Here is a 20,060-nt window from a genome sequence, read left to right on the forward strand (position 1 = left end):
AAATGAGAGAAAGACTCTGCGCAGAGAACCAGGCAAGGAAAGGCAAATCACAGTGTAAGAAGTGTAACAAACTGAGACCGTGACAAAAGGCTAAAAGAAACTCCCATGGAATCACAAAATATAAACATTGTGGGGTGGCATACCTGGAGAGAATTATGCAGTAATTTTGAAAAGTTAATGTTTAAAGCATAGCCATTTTGGGTGAGTTTATAGCTATTCACCACTTATAGGACAACCAGAATACTATTTTAGCAGGAATTAAAGACAAATTGGGATTGAATGATGCAGATTGGGTAAAACTTGTGTTATGGTGAATGTTTGCTCAATAAAAAACAAACAAACAAACAAACAAACAAACAAACTTCAAAAAACCAGTGTAACACAAAAAAGTGTCCTCAGGATGTCTTTGTGCTGTCCATAGCACAAAGTACTATGTATAGACTCAACTTTTGTTTCCATATCAGGAGAACAGGCCATCTATTACAGAAAGGATACAGCTGGTGGGAAATTTAATTTGTAAGATTTGGTATGATCTGCAAGAATCGGGCCAGATGATACTAATTTATTCTGCAATTCTATCATGCATGCTGCCTCTTAAAAATGAATTTATTTGCACACACTCAAGTATTCAATTGAAGGAAACACATGGAACAAAATGTAAAGAAAAATAACACAACAAAAAGGAGTTGACAAAAAGGTGACCAAAAGGATTGCAACCTAAACAGCTTCCCGTGATATCACCCCAAAATGGATGAATTCCAAGGCCTGATAATAGATGTAACACACCCTTGGAAGCTTGCTCAGTGCCAAACTTTGTATCCCTTATGAGAAACAGTTGTGTGCTATAAGCATTCAAAACTTTACTGATATTTAGCTTTATGGAATTATTTTGCTTTCAATCAACTCAGGAATGTTCTGCTCTTAAATTAACTGCTAATTCCTAATGCAAACCTGCTATCCATACATACTGCTATTACTCCTTGATTTGAAAGTCCTTCTCTTTCTCCACCAAAGTTGCCAGAAATTGTTGCAGTTTTCTTTTGTTCAATTAAAAAATGACATTAGGCTTTTTTTAATACTCTTTGTGCTCTAAAAATCCCATTCTATACTGTGGTGAAATGCTACAACAAATCAATGAACATAACTTGCTAATACTGTCTAAGCTTTGCCTGATTTAACTTTTTATGCTTTGCCCTCTTAATTCTGGAGCATTCAATTCCAAGTATTTTCAAAATATTACTTTTGCAGTATTTCTTCATAATTTTGGAAATTGGCCTCTGCCTATCAAATTTCCTTTTCTGAAAGTTAATATGTATTAGATGTCTTTACCCCTCATATACTGTATCAATAGCTTTTCTCTTTTATTTTTTTTTTTTTTTTTTTTTTTATTTTTTTTTTTTTTTTTTTTTTTTTTTTTTGGAAAGGAGGGTAAAGAGAGAGAGGAAAATATAAACCTGCTATTTAGAGGGTTTTATATTTTTGCTAAGTTGTTTATATTTGTGTAACATCTTGTAAGAAAATATTAATTGAAGTTATATATCAGATTTGTCAGTTGACTTTCACTGCATCACCAACCTTATGTTTTCAAGAACAAGTCAGCACTTCAAGACAGATGATCCACAAGTAATTAAGGCAAATGATATCCCAAGCCAGAGATTTAGAGTTCTTGGTCACCATATTAAGAGTATTACTGGCTTTAAGACACTGAAAGTCCATCCATGTTACTTTTCCTGCCACAGCACAGCCTTTTGTCATGGTTTACAAGATGGTAAATTTATATTTTTGCACAAATGTTTTCAACCTGCAGTGGTAGTACAGCACGGTAAGACACCAGCTTAAAAGGTGTTTCTTTAAGCAGCAGGAGGTTTAGCATCACCCCTGTGTTCAATTTTGATACAATTTGGTACCATAAAATAGCTCTGGCATTTTAAAGAAATTCCTCACACAGATAATATCTGGACCACTGTTTTTCACATCAATTTTAGCAGCATCCGTGGTTCACAAAACAGGTGACTTCCTTGAGATTGGGAAGAGGTACCTGCAAAATTACATAGGAGCCAAGCTAGGCTGGAGGTATTTTTACCTTAAAAATGTCCATGTTGAATGCCTTCACAATCTGAAATCAATCTCTGGGATGTCTCCTTCTCTGTGTCACATTGCAGAATATGTTTCCTTTTGAAAAAGTCTTGAGATTGTTAGAGGAGATTCCAGATGTGACTTGCACTTCTGTGCCTGGGGTGCATAGAGGAGATCTTAAATCACATTTCTGGGAAATGAATGAACATACCTCCATGCTAAAAAAATCCCAGTTCACAGTTCTGGTTTAAGTGGCCACCTTTCAGGAGAGAGGCATCTCTTTAAAGCATCATTTTCAGGTGCAGCATCCTGCTTGCAGTTTTTGTAGAAAAATGTGCGTGAAACTGGATGCTTTTACATTTCACTGATTAACTGCTATAGAAAAAAAATAGTTTTCTATTAACAGCTTATTGGCTGGTAAGCTGTTATCTTTTTTCTAGCACTTAGGTTAATGACAGGTTAATCTTGCTAAGACAAATCTGACACACATCTTTTTCAGGAAATCAGAAAACCAATAAAAGCCTAATCAGTTCAAATGTGGCCACATAATGCCTCTCTACTACTTGCTGTTAATATGACCAGGCATTATTTTATCAGGTTAAACCAATGTTTTATGTAATCTTCAGCTGGAGTCAACAACAGGGAAAAGCAAACAAACCAGAATGCAAACAATCAGGCTCAATAAAGTTGCAGTGAAAGGAGGAAGAATGGGCCTGGAGGGGTTAAATTTTTCCCCAACCTTTTTGAGTGATCAATGTGCATCCCAAAGTCTGAAGACTGACAGCACCAATACATTTTTATCCCAGCCAGTTTAACTAAAAGCATTACTCATGCTGTGCCTTATAATTTAGACTTGAATTAACATACAACTTTATTTACTACTCTCTAGACATTCTATTTGTTCTAGCACAACACAGAAATGTGGGGCAAGGTGAGTTATAGGAGCTATAACACCACATTATTTTGCAATTGTGTATACATTACCATTCTTATCCCTTTCTTTCAGGAATGAATTCTGTAGTGAGAGAGCCCTGGTCTCTATCCAAGGCAAAGACATTTGCTTAGTTCACACATACACCCTTCCCCTGTCTTTAATCTTTCAAGATGTGTGTGTGGGTGGAGTTTCAGCCATCTGAAATAAGTTCTATCTTTTTGATACTTGAGGGAATGTGAGAAAAATCTAACTGAGGAAAAGTTAATTTTTTGTTCTGAATAAAAAAAGGTAGCAAAGTACAATGAGCTAACTGTCTCTAAAATGGTTTGGGAGCTACTCTAATGGAAAAACAAATAGAATCAAACCTTCACAGACGTAACGCAATTAGTACCCTTGTCAAAAGCATGATCTGCAGTAGTGTAAGAGGTTATTGCCAAATCTAAGAAGTTTTAATCCTGAGTTGATCCAATCACTGTAATAAAATTACCATTGCAGAAGATGAGCTTCATCATTTGTGAGCTAAAAGATAAGTGGAAATATTTGTGGTTTAGCAAATGAATGCCTTTTCCAAAGCTCTTGCTAACTGTACAGTATATATCAAATGTGCTTCTGAATTTGGTATTTCACACAGCCTCTGTCAACGGGAGAAAAAAAAAAAATCCATGTCTTTTTCTGAACTACTAACTGGTTTCAAAATGAAGATGTTAAAATATATAGGCAGTATCTACAATTACAAGAAATTTTTTCACTGAGAAATGAGATACGGTAAAATTTAATCACCATGTTTACAATTTTAAGATCAGTGTGTGAGGTAAAGGTCCTAGGAGAGAAAATTTTTAATAGACACCAAATTCTGTATGCTTGAGGCATATTACCATATTAATGGTTCCCTGAACGACCACTATGATAAAAGCAGCTAGAGCTAACCTTACATTTGTGTTTAGATGTGCAGCAAATGTGAGTGAAACAATAGAGAGTTACATGAAAATATGTGCAACAATAGCAAAAACAGCATACGCCTATATCTGGGAGACTTGGAGATTGTTCCAGGGAAGTTAGTATCCATTGAAGTGCTAAGGAATGTCATAATTTATACATTAAAACCTAACCAAACCAGCTCAACATTAAATCTGTTAATTTTTCATAAAAAGTCAAATACCATTTACAGAGTACAGAAGTTCCTGCAACTGCGCCATAGGCTGCCCTTTGTTTGATCTTCCCTATGTGGTATTTAACAGAACAGATTTTTTAATTTTTTTTTTTAATTTTACTGTGTTTCCTCTTCTATGTGCCTCTGTCTGTCAAATGACAAAACAAAAAACTTGTGTTTCATTGACACTCTGGCCTATGGACACACATGATCCCCTGGGAAAAATCAGTGGTTATTTAATTATTAAAACTACCTCAGAATTTGAAATGAGGTTTCTAATGTTCTTGGAAAAGAAAGCACAAAAGCATTTACTATACACACTCCAAAAACATTTTCAGCCCAGGATTTGTTTTATTTGTGCAAGAACCCTTTTAAAAATACTGAGAACAATTCCTCCTTCAAGAAATTCACTCTTCAATGAGTCTAAAACAAGCAAGATTCAGTATATGGGGCTGTCTTACATCAGTTCCTGCTTTGTGACAAATGCCTTTTGGAAGTTTGTCTTGCTTTAATCACTTGGTGTTTAGTGCACAGAGCTTTAGTGAAGCAAGTGACTGCTACCATGGCGGCCCAGCAGCTCGAGAGCCACACAAACCCAGCTCAGGGGCAGGCAGCCCAGGAGACAGCCATTGGGGGGAGACCTGTGTGGCTCTCACCTGGACATCTCTCCCACAAACTGTGTGTCAGCCATCAAGCAGGGCTCACAAAGAAAGAACAGATATTTTACTTCTAATTAGGTCTGGCAAATCACTTTTGACATCATTTGCATAATCTTCAGTGTTTCTGAAAGCACATTTGAACCTGCTTGGTTACAAAAGAAACACTTTGCAGAGCTAAAGGTAAGGTGGAGAATGGGAGACTGCAATACTCTATATCAGGAGCATGGGATGATCCTCATGGATCTACAGGGAAAGAATATGCTCATCATCCAGGTGATCTAGTTTTCTTTGGAGATGGGAAGTCTTTATCCTGAGTACAGCAGCTTTTAGAACCCACTTTTTGCAAGTGGCCCTTTTCCCCCTACAGTTCTCTGGGCAGAGAAATGACAGAACTGATCACTCAAGTAAAATTAGTTTTGGTGCTTGTTTTTCTGAACAGTCATGTACTCCTCAGAGATGGGAAGAGGCCAGGCTATGCTGAGACCTCCACCACTTCTGCAGGGTTAGACTACTTAAGAATTATCCATGCTTGATTTTACAGAATAACTCATGAGTAAGTGTAAAGTTTGACCTTTTCTAGTTCCCTGCTAACACTGAATGGGTTTCTAATGAGGTAGACTATCCCTGTGAGACACAACATGACTTTTCTGGGGACAAGTTTTTATTTTGCACTATGTTAAGCCAAAAGCTGACTGTGTGCATGGAGTATTTTCATTTTTATTCTAGCACCATTTCATAAGTATTTGTTAGAAAGCATGAAACCAAACAAAGAAATAAATTCGTTCCTGGAGCTCTGCTGCCTCCAGAATGAGGACCACATGTTTGTGGTCCTAATGAAAAGCCCTCTAGGAAAAAGGTGAGTGAAATTTTGGCACTTCATTATATATGCCTGTCATTAAATGGTAAAGACTCATTGAATGACTGTTCAAAAGGTTAGCTACTGACATTTTAAGTTAATGCTCAGACTCAGCATGCCCCCTGATGTAGCAGCACAAAGAAACAACTACAGAAATAAGCTGCAACCCCCCCTTTCCAAATGCATAACTACCCTTACAAGCAGGTAGGAAAAAAAAGGTCACTTCAGCTGTGGACACCTCCTTTCTCAGAGATTACCGCCTTTCTCAGAGATTGTTCAGCCTGTTCTGGTAATATCAAACCACCTCTCCCTACTCCCATGCAGGGCAAAGACACAAACTGCAGGCATACAATTTCCTAAGTGTTACCACCGGAACTCTGTATGTTCTTAGAAAACTTAGAAAATGGAAATATGAAATGTCCCTTCATTTTTTCTTCTCAAAGGTCTTGAGGTCAGGTGTTAACTAGACTCTCCAGAAGACTGGAGGATGAGCAGAATGCAATTTTATCAAATAAAACTACTTACCAAAAATGGGAATAGGAATATGTTTTAATATGAGCAGTTTGCATGGTAAATTTTCATAGATCAAACTAGTTCAACACTAAATTATATCTCACTTTGGGATTCCTTAAGAGCTATTTTGCAAACATTTTCAACACATAAAAACCACATTATGTTCAGATTTTTTCCCCATAATATTCTTTGGCTTTGTAAATGTGGTCACTCAGCATAAAATTATATTTGGAATTTCTTGATGGAATAAATGCATGTATCAATTTCATAAGTGTGAGGCCAAAATCCTACAGGTAAATTTGTGATCTGGTTCAGCCCAAGGGCCCTTCTCACCACCTAGTCTGTTGCCAGAAATGCTATAAAAAATTCTAAAGGGAGAAGTGGAACAGGGCAAGCCATATGTAGGGGAAAGCTGCAACAGCTTTCAGCTAATTTCAGATGAATTTTTTTTGGTGAGATTTCCATTCATTTTTTAGAAAAAAGCTAAAGTATGTTTATACATAAAAACAAGCACAAATTCTCAAATTATGAATGCATTTATACTTCCTTTCTGGGAAAAAAAACTAGTACCACTTAAGCCACGTGTAACAATGCCTATTTTCTCTTCTTTTTTTCATTTTTCTTTCCTAAGAATAAAGGTTTGCATTGCATTTTTAAAAGTATATATTATGCATTACTTTTCTGTATTGTGCTATCACTACATTTTTGGAATTCATTTACTATTCTTTGGTAAGTGACTTAATTTCAAGAGATTTTGTAGTTTGAGAGAGAATTTTGGAAAAAGGGACTCCAGTGAAAGCAATGGTGTTCTACTTGAAAAGACTGGTGTATGAAGAGGTAGTATAAAGCCACCATGATAAAATGCACACATTTGTCAAAATTCCTTTGGATCCATGCACAACTGAAGTGTTACTCCTTATTCATTTGTACAGAGGAAAAAACATTTATCTAACTGCAAGGGTCCTTTGAAGGTATTACCACTAAGATAAAAGCAAATTCAGAGGATGGAGTTATATTTAGATTTTTCAAGAGCAATTGGCAAGGGATTTAAATCAAAGAAGGTACAATAGAATATGGAATAATAAAGCTGTCCAAAAGAAAAAAAGAAAACCTTCATAGTGGGAAGCTTTCAGTTCAGCAGAAGAGGCTCCAATGTGTGCACCCTTTCTACCCTCTGGAGAGGCAGTTATAGGAGCTAGAGACTGCTCTCAGACTGAAAAGCCAATAGTTTATATAGTTTAGATAAATGTGAGATGTTCTAAGGAAAAATAAAAGTCAGTATGGCAGTAACACAAGTGTATCAAATTAAATTTTAAAGTAAAGTTTCAGCATTTCTGTGGTAGCTGGTGCATGATGGCTCCTGAAACCTTTATTTGCCTAATTTATGGACCATCAGTGTATTCCTATATTCTACATCCTCTAAACTCTTAACTTTACTAAATTCTTGTCTCATAATTCTTCTGGGAGAGCAAAAAACTTGGCATAAATGAACCAGGATTAAGTAAGAACTGAAAACATTGGGCTAAATAGAACATAGGGATTATGCTACCAAGCAATTAAATACCAAGATATAGAAGATATGCACAACAAAACCAAAGATAATCAATGCTGGAATAGACAAGCTTCAGAAAAAAAAAAGAAAACTAGATGAAGACAAGAGTAATCCAAGTGGTTAACTTGGTGAGAAGCAACATTCCCAAAAGAAATTTTAAGGAAATAATACTAAGAAGATGTGTGCATTTGGCAAACTAGAGGAGAAATTCTGAAATAAAAATAATTTTACTTGTAACTTAATTTATTGGTAATTTCTGATCAATGTATCAACTATATAGGAAGATGTATGTCGTGGTTTGACATGGAAGTGAATTTTTTCCAGGAAGTTGGGTCAAACCAATCAGTGGTCAGGTTTGGATATTGGCACCTGGAGTGACCACTGAAAGGATGGACATGCCTCTGAGAACACAGGGGGTTAAAAGCAAGAACTCCCAGGAGAACACTCTCTTTTGGTTCCGGTCGTCAGAGAGTGCAGACGCTCCCCTGCCCAGCCATCGGCTGGGTGGGGGAGGGGAAGCCACGCGGCCTTGTCCAGGTAGGCCGAGGGGCTGAGGGTCTGGAACCGAGCCAGCTCCTGTGGACGGAAGGATGGAGAGAAGTGGAGATGCCTTTGCCCCCCCCCCCCCCCCCCCCCCCCCCAAGAGGGAAAGAGACAGAGAGCCTGGCGGCACCTGGAAATTTGCCAGCAGAGGAGAAGGGGGGGGGTGATGTCCAGCATGGGAGGCGGAACACCGGACTGAGATATCAGCCGTCCAAGGAGTCTGAACTTTTAACCCTTTCCAGGAAATGAGGGCTTTTTAAAAGTATTACTCCTCCTTGATTTGTAGTGGAAGAGAGATAGTCCGGGACCTGAGATGGTAGAAGAAGAAATATTTAGGTAGGAGGAGATGATGAAGTAGCTTTTGGCTGGACTTTTCTTGTTAGCCATGGACTGAACTAGAATCTCCTGCAATAGAGACTGCATTTTAGGGGGATGCAGTGGTGACCCAGGGAGACCTGTTTCAGCTTCGACAGCACAAGAATGGCGAGAAACGAAGAAAGCTGAAGAGGGAATGGTGATACCCTCTGTCTTCGGGAAGAAGATGAGTCCTGTTTTTGGACCCCTCGGCCCCAGGGGAAAATGGGGGGGACTGTAGTCCCAGGATGAGAAGCTGAACTGTTGTATCTTTGGGTCCGTGGCAAAGCATCCTTAAAGGAGCCCTATGAGCAGTCTGTCCATGCACGGTGGTGAGAGCACTGTGACATGGAATGGAGAGTGTCACACTGGCAGATTTTTTTTTTTCCGGGCGGTTGCCATGTGTGACAGGGAAACACAGGGGGGCAGCTGTGTTTCCTGGGGGGTCTGTGGTGCAAGAGAGACTTCTCTCTCCCTTGATAGTTTGAGTATGGATTACCTGAAGGGTGGTAATTTGATCAAGAATCCCGGGTGATGTTTCATGGCTGAGTGTTTTTAGAAACTGGGAGGAGGAGGGGTGTTTTAAAAGGTCTTCATCCTGGATTTAGTTTATGTGTTTTCTGTATTAGTAGTAGTTTAATAAAGTTTTTTCCTTTGTTATTAAGCTTGGGCCTGCTCTGCTCTGTTCCTGATAACATCTCACAGCATTTATTTAGGGAAGGTGCATTTTCATGGGGACGCTGGCATTGCGCCAGTGTCCAACCATGACAATGTAATTTGTTCTAGAGAATAAAGAAATATAAATAGGAACTGTGATGTTTGATAATGAGGAACTTCTTTGCAAATCCCTTAAGAAGAGCAGAAAAATTATCAAATATACAGATGAGCTGAAGGGATAAGAGTATTACAAGCTTTGCAAAGAACATCATGAGAGGTGGAGTCAAAGTGCTTTCCTGTAGCTGGAGTGATTCCAGTTTTTCTATTAAAAACAGATTCAAAGATAATCCACACAACTACTGACCATCCTTATGCAAGCATGTTTCTGGCTGTCAACTTTTGCAAGACTTAAGATGTGTCCAAGCATCTGATTCTTATATAAACTATGGTCAGAAACCAGAGTGGAGAAGTCCCACTTCTGGAAGGAAGCTCCAATAGCTGTCTCTCTGTCACAGAACAGGCTGTGGTGCTGAGACCCAGTCTCTGGAGGTGTTCCCTGTGCAGCTGAAGAGCAGCTGGTGCCATGGCACAACTACTGCAGCTCCAGCTGCTGCAGGGGGCAGAAGGGTTTGTGTGACACTGCCCAGCCTGTGAGCACACAGCACAATGGACACAGGAGAACTGATTTCATATCAATTAACAAAATCAGCTTAATATACACTTGTGGGGCTACAATGACAAAAAAAACATGAAGCAATTTTTTATCCTTTTATTGCTATCTAGCAAAGGACAGAAATTACCTGAGGTGCTGTGCCTTCATCTCTGATTATTAGTAAGAACTCTGTCAGTCCTCTTCTTGGAAAATAGTGGAATAGTTTGAAAAAGAGCATAATGTGACAGAAAGATGGAATGAGGTAGTCTAAAAATGAACATGCCAAGTAATTTTTAGAATTATGCAACCACTGCATATCTATTCCATAAGGAAAATTTGAACTGTTAAGACAGCAATTAGACATCAAACATATTTAAGGAGAGTCTTATGATCTCTTTTTCTCTCAAGAAAAGACAGATTCAGAAATGAGGATTAAAAGAAGGGTATTTTGCATCACAAAATGGTAATTTGACCAAGCAGTAATTTTCTGTTCCCTAAATATGGCAGAAACAAGCAGATGTCCTAGCTCACACTATTAGAAGTTTGTTTCTGAGAACAAGAACTTTGTCATCTGAAGAAGCACAAAGCCATACGGTTTTGTGGTGCAAATTTCTGTGAACAGCAAATGTTTGCCCCTTGATCTAATGCAACAGTACTTAATGCAAGATTTCTCCTTGGAAACCATATGCTGGGCTTAGGCTCAAGAACCTGAAAGACATACTTGCATTTGAACCACTTTTGACCACTCCTTCCAGGGACTAAGGACAACAATTCATTAACAACATTTAGGAAACAACTTGGCTGTAAACTACTAATATACTCTCTTCCTTACAACCTAAATTCCTTAAATGTATTACTGCTTTAAAGCAAACACTGTTTTCTTTATTTCAGGTTTAGGAAGAAGAAAGTCTACGTCCTTCAAACTTGTCAACATCTGTTTCATTCCCAGCAAACTTGGTGTTTGGCAATAATGTATAATTATTTCAGATGTTATTTGCATCTGTACTGCATTTGGATAAGAGGTTACAGCAGCTGATTGTAGATTCTTAATGCCCATATGAAAACCTCTGAGTTAAGGCAAACTTAAAAAAAAATTATATATTAAATGTAGTATCATTGTTTTAGTGTTTGTGCAGTCAGAATATTTTTTGTGGAAAATAGATGGATTTAGAGATTTTTTGTATTTTTTTTTACAAAAAGTGTGTTCAAACAAATAATATTTAACTAGGCGATGTATAGCTGCCGTGGGACGAGTACCTGTGGCCCACAGTCCCTTTAACCACTCTGCTTTTTTATCTTTTCTTCCCAGGAGGTAGGGAGGGAAGGGAAGCCAGAAAACAAACAAAAAATATCCACTGTTCAGTTCTCAAATCCAGACTGAGTTCAGCAGAACTTTTTAAAGACAAACCACAAATGAGTCAAAAGCTGGATAATCTTCAAGTAACAGCTCACCTGTGACTGCAGATTTTCTGTTTGCTTTTGATGTCTCTCAATTGACTCTTTTAAGATGATTTTTTTTTTTTTTTTGTCATTTGACAAATGTAGTAGTTTCTTCAAAGTGCTCAGAGGAATAGAGGGTAAGCACCCTGGTCTATCACACCTACAATATAGAGCCAATCAATACATGAGAAATAAGCAGCAAGAGAAGAATATTATGTGCTATCATTATCTCGCATTACCTGGCAAGAGGTTATCTTTAATGATTTAAAACACAGCACTGTTCTCACACAGTGTTGTTCTCCAGAGTGACTGGAAGAAAGGCTTTGTCTTATACAATAGATCCTTCTCTGAATGCACTCCGCATCATTCCTGTTAACATCAAATGATAAAACAGGCATTTTTAATTTTAGCTGTCAGCTCTAGGAAGCATACACTTCTCAGATGCATGCACAGTACCACTGCTTACTGTATCTGCAAGAAAGGCTAGTTAATTGCAACAGAGGCAGGTAAAAGCCACTTTTTTTGGTAAAGATTGTGCTAAAATTATACAACCAGAATAGAGCACTGATGTGAGGAGACTGGCTGAGCATCACAAGGACAACAGCCTTTCCTTGTCACTTAGTTTCTTTTAGTAGAACTACCAGAAGCAAGGTTTCATTTGAAATTTTGTTTGCAAAGTTAATTTTCAGACTAGAACTACACCATGCATACAGGTCTCCGACATGACTTTGTACCCTCTGCCCAAAGAAAAGGGTCTCCAACTCTCTCCATGGGATGCGTGTCTCCTCCACTTCTCACACAGAACAGTTTTTTGATAAGATCCCACAAGGCTGCCTGGTTTTCAGTCACGCATCCATTTACCCTCACTAGGATGAGGCCCTGGGAACTGAAACTATGAACAGGAGAGAAAAAGTTGGGTGACTCAAATGTTTAAGTTCACTATTAGGCCGGGTCCAACAGGAGCCATAAATATTTGATGTATGTTTGCAGAGATGGAACAGAACCACGCCCTATTATTAGGTCATGAGAGTGAACTTATCTGAGGGAATTTGCTGTCAGCTGTGCCTGGTCAAAAGATGCTATTCCCTATTTTATTCCCTATAACTACATTTAGACAAGTATATGCAATAACAGAGCAAATTATAAACACAAAAGGTCATTCAACATTTAGTTTCTACACATTCTTTACTAGGTGTAATTTATTACTGTAGCAAAACAGAAGTAGCTAGTGGAGGAACAACAACATCAAAAGGACTCAAGGGATGAATTGAAAGATTAGTTTCCTCCAAAGCCATGGGGATTTTTTGCACAAGTCCTTAGAACCCCTGCCTTCTACACTAGAGGAGTATGTTTGAACTCTCCATGTAAGACACAAATTGAGGGACAACCAGAGAGAGCAAACCAAAGCAGTTACCAAATTATTGTAAATGTGGGACCTAATGTCTAACCCTATGCCCCATCTTTTCCTTTCTTCTGAATAATATGCTTAACTGCACCCTTCATGACCAAGGATTTCTTGGACCTTGTATTAATTTAATGTATCAAGATGAATGCAAGCAAACAGCTGTTGTTAAAACAAAAGCGAATCTTCAGAGTAGCCCATCACAGAGGAGCCTGCTTTTCATATTCCCTGACCTATTGCCACATCCCAGAATGGGTAACTCCCAGGGTAGATGAAGTACCATGACTTGAAGTGTGAGAGATGATGGCCCATCCAGGAGTAGGAATGACTGAAACCTGCTGTCAGCCTTCTCATCAAAAAGTCAGGAACTGGAAGCATAAATCCTTCAAGGAGAGAAAATATGGTGCCATAGAAATGACATGACACATAAAAACTAACTGAAGTAGTTCCAAAAGGTTTCCAAGAGTGATGTCCCGAACAGAAATCACAATACTAATGAAGAAAACATATATCATTTTGTAGCTGGTGCAGTGTAGCCCTGGTGCCCAGTACATAGTGTATTGCCATGCTAGCAGCAGTATTGAGTTTCCAAGGCCTCAGGCAGCAGCTCTCCAAGTTTACTTTGTCTAAGCGTCTCTTGAGCTGCTTGCAATTCCCCAGCTTAACTGTAATAGAAATTTTTTTGAATGACCATGTGGTTATGCTTAATTTGCTTTATTTTTGCTTATCCTTGTATGGTACAATAGCTTTATCCAGATATTCTCTGTAAAAGACATGGTATGACAGCACCTTGGAAAGTGGGTACACAGGAGATGGTCTAGAGAACTACAGGCATGGGATAGTAAAAGATGGGTCAGTCTCACACAGGAGCCTTTGCACTATTCACAACTCACCAATGGTCAGCTGGAGAAATGCAGACTGACAGCTGAGCAATACCTCCTGCAGAGGTACAAAGAAAATGGAGAACAAACATGCAGCTTATGTGAAATAGCCCATGAATTCTAGGAATTCTAGGAAATTCAGCTGTACCATGAACTACTCAGTAAAGAGCAAGCAAGGTGCATGACACATTAGCAAACACAGAAACATTACTCAAGGAGCTCCTAAGATGAGACAGGAGAAACCAAAAAGATCATATTCTTCATGGCTAAAGATTTGAGCTGCATGATCCCCTGTTATTTCTGAAAGCTTCAATGCCCAAGGGAAGTCTGAACATAATATCAGGAGAAGTAGCAGATACTAGGAAGCATGAATGTGACAGCTCTATAGTATTATACTTTTCCTCTTAAATTACTTATCTTTTTTCAATGATTACTTCAATGGGATAATAAACACTATTTAATTAGACAGTAAATTTTCCATTTGGATTTAAATTAAATTCTTGGCATAACACAAAATGTGCTTCTTTTTTTGCCCTGAATACAAATGTGAGGTTAATGATATGTAGGTATGATTTTACTTACAGAGGCCAATCTATGCCAGGATTTTGCATAATTAGTATGTGCTATTCAAAATAATAATTTCCTTCCTTCACTCATCCAAATTTAAAATCAAAACTGCTGAACCATGTGATTTGTTTTTCCTGGTATAATTTTTAAAAGTTCATTGCTATCTAGCAGTAATTTAAATGCTTACACTCTTTTGGTTCCTACTTGGTCAAAATTGAGTGTACAACTGACTGTTGTATACAGTCTTTTTGTGTGACTTAAGCAGTAATAAAGGGAGGAGAATATTTTCTAATTATTCTTCCTATGTGAGAGAAATCAATATTTTTCTAATTATCAGTCCAACATCTTAAAGATATCTGAGAAATGACTAACCAGTAAATCTGCTGTCATATTGCAATTCACATTGCTGGCTTTCTTTCCCACTCCACTGAATTCCAACACTCTTAGTGTCACAGAAGTCACAGAAATGCACAAAGTATTGTGCTGCTGTTGTGGAAGCAGCAGCTCGACACTTCAGCTCTGGCTTAACTTCCTGTTCTACTGGTTTTGCTCCAGAAGGTGATCAATTGCATTTGAATTCAAGTGCCCTGGGAAAATCAGACAGATATTAAATTTTAGGACTTGTAATTTATTATTCAAGTCATTGTGTCTTTCTGAATCTGAAAATGAGTACCTTGCATGCTACTTTGACAGTGTAAGGTTCTGATCTAAGGCAAATTTTGGTGAGTCCTATTAATTTAAAATTTATCAATAGTTTTTCTGTGCTGCAGTGGAGACTTTTCTGCCACTGATATAGGCTGAACATTAAGTGCAAGTAGAAGTCAAATATTTGGTTCTTCTGCAACAATTTTTCAATCTTTGATGTATGAAAATGTATCTCATGCACAAAGGAAATAATTTTATATTTTTGACTCTACACTGAACAGAAGAACATATATAATATAGAGACATTTAAAATTTCATACACCATCTCTTTTTCCTTTTTAACTGTAAACACAATTTAAATGTCACATTCTTCACTCTTAGTGTTATTACAGTAGTCTCCTTCATGAAAACAGACAACCCAAACAATAAAATACTGTATTTCAGAGACATTGAGGGGAAAGAATACCCACCCTGTTACAGAAGGTTCTCCTTGAAGACACCTCTTATTAAACTTTTGACTTGGAACATCTGTCTCCTCAGTTCTTTGGAATGACTTGTGCTGCACTTGTTTAACTGTGTTATGATAAACTGAGACATAGGAATAGCTTCCTATTATAAAGTCAGTAGATCAAGCCGACCATCTGTAAAATAAACATTTCCATGAGATGGCTGGAAGATGTGAGGAAAAAAGGTTGAAAATTAAACCTGAACTAAACTGTCAAGGCCTCTGCTCACAGTGTGTTGCTGATATGAAGAGTCCTGCCTTGCATGCCTCTGGTATGCAAGGAAGAGTGAGACAACTTTAAAGGGCGCACACTTCTGTAAGATAATACTCATAAGAAGAGTTTAGAATGATGATTAATGTTAGATTTAGATGGTTAGACTTAGATTAAAAATTTTGCCTCCATTCTTCTTTTCTTGAAGTAATGAGTCCTAGTATACTGTGATGCTCTGAACTGCTGCAGTCTCTTGTGTGTCTTCAGAAGTGACCAAACAAAAACTGACAGAAATGAAATCAGCAAATCAGCCTTTACAAAATATTAACACAATTTTTAGGCAGAGATGGAAAATGAAGGAAGAGGGCATTAAGAAATAAAACATACGTGGAAAGAATCAAATGAGAGAACAGTAATGTATTCTTGAGGTGCTGGTAAGAGCAGAAGCAAGGTGTTTTATTTTTATGACTTTTTAGGGGTACTACCTTGCGAAATTCTAACTCTATTTCACTTTATATAGTTCCAAATACATTGGCTCACCACACTGAGTAACAATGGGGACTTCTGCTGCCTGGCCTCATTAATATTGAGTTGCCGCTGAGGCTTTCCCAGACCATTTGTCACTTACAAACTAAACACATTCCAGAATGAAGCTACCCTCTTTGCATTTAAAAAAAAAACCCTAAACCAAACTCGAAAACCAGCCAGTTATCCTGTGCATGAGCAACATGTTGGAGTAGCTTTCAGAGTATATGGCTGAAGAATGTACATATGGGAAGCAAATTTTATCCATACCAAGAAGCACCTGGACAAGAGGCTAACTGAAGCAAGTAGCTGCCAGGACACAGGCCTGTGTGACATCATGCTGCCCTTCAAGGGCTTTCTTCCAGAGGCCACAGAAACATCAGAGTTGTCTTTTTTTTAATTAACTACCTACCTGACATAAGGGTTGCAACAAGACTGATTATCTCATTTCTGCTAAGTCCTCTGAAAATCCTTAAATGCACAGGAAGCATATCTTAATTATTAAACTCCACTCGGCAAGTTGCGAACTCCTGCATACCTATAATTTGAAGACATGCTTAAAGTGCCTAGTGCAAAATAGAAGTGGAGATATACAGATAGTAGAACACTCTCCAGAGATGTGTTATTTCTTGTCATAGTGAAAGCCATTCCCACCTGCCCAAACCCCAAGACACAAATGTAAGCAAAAGAAGATACTTTAGCATCAATTTGTAAAATACATTCCCTAAAAAAATCTCCAGTGCCATGGGAGCTTTCAAACTACATTTTAACTAAATAATTTTTCTTGAAGTTAAATACATTCCAGTCTCCTGTGATGAAAAACAGAGGCAGACCAGGCAAGGCTTCTGAATGCAGATGCATTTAAATTCTGGGAAAACTTTACTGAGGATCTAAAAAAAAAAAAAATGAGGAGATCTCATCAATTTAATGGGCATGTCTGTATCAAAGCAATTAATAATAATGGAGTCCTAAATTATGTAAATGCTCTGTATATTTAATTTTGGGGCTTAAAACCTACATATTTTAACTCCAAAACATTTATAAACCTACCCATGGGCATTTAGGTTTGGAAAATAAATTGTTGAGAATCTCAAGATCACAGGAAAAAATGGAAGATTTACTGTCAAAAAATACGGAGCTGAGTAAACTTCCAGAAAATATTTCTCATCCTTTCATTGTCTCCAACAGAATGTGTCTCAGAAGAATGAGAATTTTGTTTTGGTGAAGCATTTGGAGCATACAGTACAGGAAGCGTTGATAAGTGTACCGGGCATACACAGGTATAATGGTATAACATACCATATATAGTATATTATATAATGGTACATGGTATAATTTGTTTTCTTACTCTAGGTTTGAAGCTCATTGAGAACTGATGAAAATTCTGCCCTGGTCCCAGGGGAATAGACTTGACTGCCCAGTTATCTGGGTGTCCAGACAGTTCTGTCAGTTTGTGTTCTGCACAAAAAGTCCACAGCTTTGCTGTGCAGCATGATGGGGCAAAGACAGGCAGGAAAAGTTAATGACAGCACAGCCTCAGTGTGGCTGTTTCCCCTGCAATTACCACCCTTGCTCCGTGTGACAGCAGAACTGGTAGTTCATTGCCCCAGTCCAGCCCCTCTCCTCTTAAAACATCCTTGGGTGCTGCACATCTAAACAGGTTAGCTATGGGCCTCTGTGCATCTTTTGAAGGAGGGACTTTGCTTAAATTTATGCTTTACCAAATCCAAATTGCTTTTGAGGTGATCCATACGACTCAGCAACTATCACTAGTTTTCTAAATCTCATAAGCAGCAAGCAAACAAACCATAACGCTGCACCCAGAGGTATTGGCAGCCTCAAAAGATGAGTAGCACCTTCTCCTCCACTCCACATTACTGTCCCTGAGATCCCAGTGTGTGCTTGGCACAGGTGTCTGGGCTCTCAGACACAGGTCAGAGCTGTGGGGAAGTCACCAGAAGTGGCTTTGGATGCACTGGGATGAACTAAGCAGGTATCCCACTTCAGCTTTTGGTGATTTATACACTGGAGCACTGGAAATATTTCATTCCTTCACCCTGTTTTTTCCCAGCTACTGTTGAGGCCATGGCAATGAAATTTTTTTTTCCTCCAGAGTCAAACAAACAGATGAAAGTGGACAAGAGGAAAAAGGTAGTCAGCCTGAGAAACAGACTGGGGCTATGTTTAGTGGGTGGAATCAGAAATAGGGAGATTTAAGCCTATCAATATATAGCTACACAAATCTGTGAAACAACCACTTCAGTGATATTTCAGGAGGGAACTGGGCGAAAAGCTTTTTACAGAGGTTTTGGGGAGTTCTGTCACACCTGATCTATTAGCTACTGCTTTTAAGTATTAAAACCTCTGTGCCCAAGGTGGAAGAGGGAGGTCTATAAGAGAAACCTAAACTGAAACAGAAAAGGCAGCAACTGTTCTGAGGCAGCCAAAAGCTCCTCTCCAAAAGAACACTCTTGATGGTAGTGAAGGATGAGGAAAATACACTTGGCAAGAAACAGAGCTGGGTGATGAAAGAGGCCCAAAATATTATCTGAAACATAACGAAGTTCCACTTATGCTTATAGTGGAAAAAAAAAATCACAACCTTATGTCCTAGGGTGATGGTATGGTGTTTGTATCCCAAATCGTGTGTTCTGTTTATGTCTGATATTATGTTCTGTGCCTTCAGGACTGACTCTGAAAGTGAAGGATTGTTTTGTCTTGTTATCAGCTGGCTCACCTCCCCCCATGGTCTGTGTATAGGAGAGGCTTGGCTGGCTTAGCTTGCTTGCTTGCTTGCTGGCTTGCTTGCTTTTGCTTTTGCTTTTGCTTTTGCTTTTGCTTTTGCTTTTGCTTTTGCTTTTGCTTATTAGTTAGTTTAGCTAGGCAGTCCAATTTTTACCCTGGACTGTTTCTTTTTCCCTTCCCTTTCCCTTTCCTGAATATCATCTGAACCTGCTCTGGACCTGGACCTGGGAAACATCAAGAAACACCGAGAGTCTGCATTTTGTGACCTGCAGCAGCCATCCCCAGCACCGGAGACTGATAGCTGGGCGACCACTCCCAGGAGAGACTTTCTGAATTTGTCATCTCTTCAGAATGGTGAAAGGGTTTTGTCATCTGGTGTTGACTTTTTTTTTTTTTTTTTTTTTTTTTTTTTTTTTTTTTTTTTTTGGATTGGGGAGTATTTTTGCTTGTTAAATAAACATTTTTTTCCCATTTCTCTCTGAGGAAATCCTTCCCAAACCAGGTGGGGGAGGGGCCGTGGGGGGGTTTGCTTTCTGGGGGCTCTTTCCGGAGGTCTTCTCCCAAATTTTGCCCTAAACTAGGACACCTTAAAACCAGAACATGATTATTCCAGCCACCAGCATAGAGCTGAGGATTAAGACCCTAAACAAAACAGAGTAGCATGTTATATTTATAAGAAAGCTCTACTAAGATTGTTCATTACTTTCACTCCTGAGTCGTTATGAGAAAGCTCAGGATTTATTCATACTGCATAAATTTGTAATACACACTGGAATTAAGAAATACTACAAAAGCCAGTTTACTACCTTTAAAACATGGCTTTTACTTGGACAAACCAAGGGTTTCAGCTAATTTGCAAGCATACATAGGCAGATTTTATTTAAAATTTACATCTTTCTCTATTTGCTTTTCTTTAGTTTTTTGCTATTGTAACAGAAATGGCTTGATTTCACTGATACCAAAGCATCATATGGGCAGGGAGGGTGTACTTTCTCTCATTCTTGTCTCTACCTTTCTCCTCTCTTGATTGAGGGTACAAGTGGGCTGCCCTTTAGTGTGACTCAGCTTCAACATCACCTGACAGCCAGCTGCCTATTTAGGTTTGTACTTACTTATCCCAGTCCTTCTGCTTCTTAAATTAAAGACTGCTTAGGTCAAAAATAAACTGGCTGACCAGAAAATGACCTTTCTTA

General features: G+C 38.4%; 1 long non-coding RNA gene across 1 annotated transcript; it reads right to left on the bottom strand.

Annotated features, from left to right (window-relative positions):
* Positions 1-1,462: 1,462 nt before the first annotated feature.
* On the bottom strand, positions 1,463-14,739 carry LOC128784657 (uncharacterized). Its single transcript, XR_008429570.1, has 4 exons — positions 14,609-14,739; positions 11,626-11,755; positions 11,399-11,546; positions 1,463-2,232 (listed from the first exon to the last, which is right to left on the bottom strand). It is a non-coding gene; the product is annotated as an uncharacterized LOC128784657 (long non-coding RNA).
* Positions 14,740-20,060: the final 5,321 nt, after the last annotated feature.

Source organism: Vidua chalybeata, chromosome 2 (assembly GCF_026979565.1).
Source record: "Vidua chalybeata isolate OUT-0048 chromosome 2, bVidCha1 merged haplotype, whole genome shotgun sequence".
Classification (NCBI taxonomy): Eukaryota; Metazoa; Chordata; class Aves; order Passeriformes; family Viduidae; genus Vidua; species Vidua chalybeata.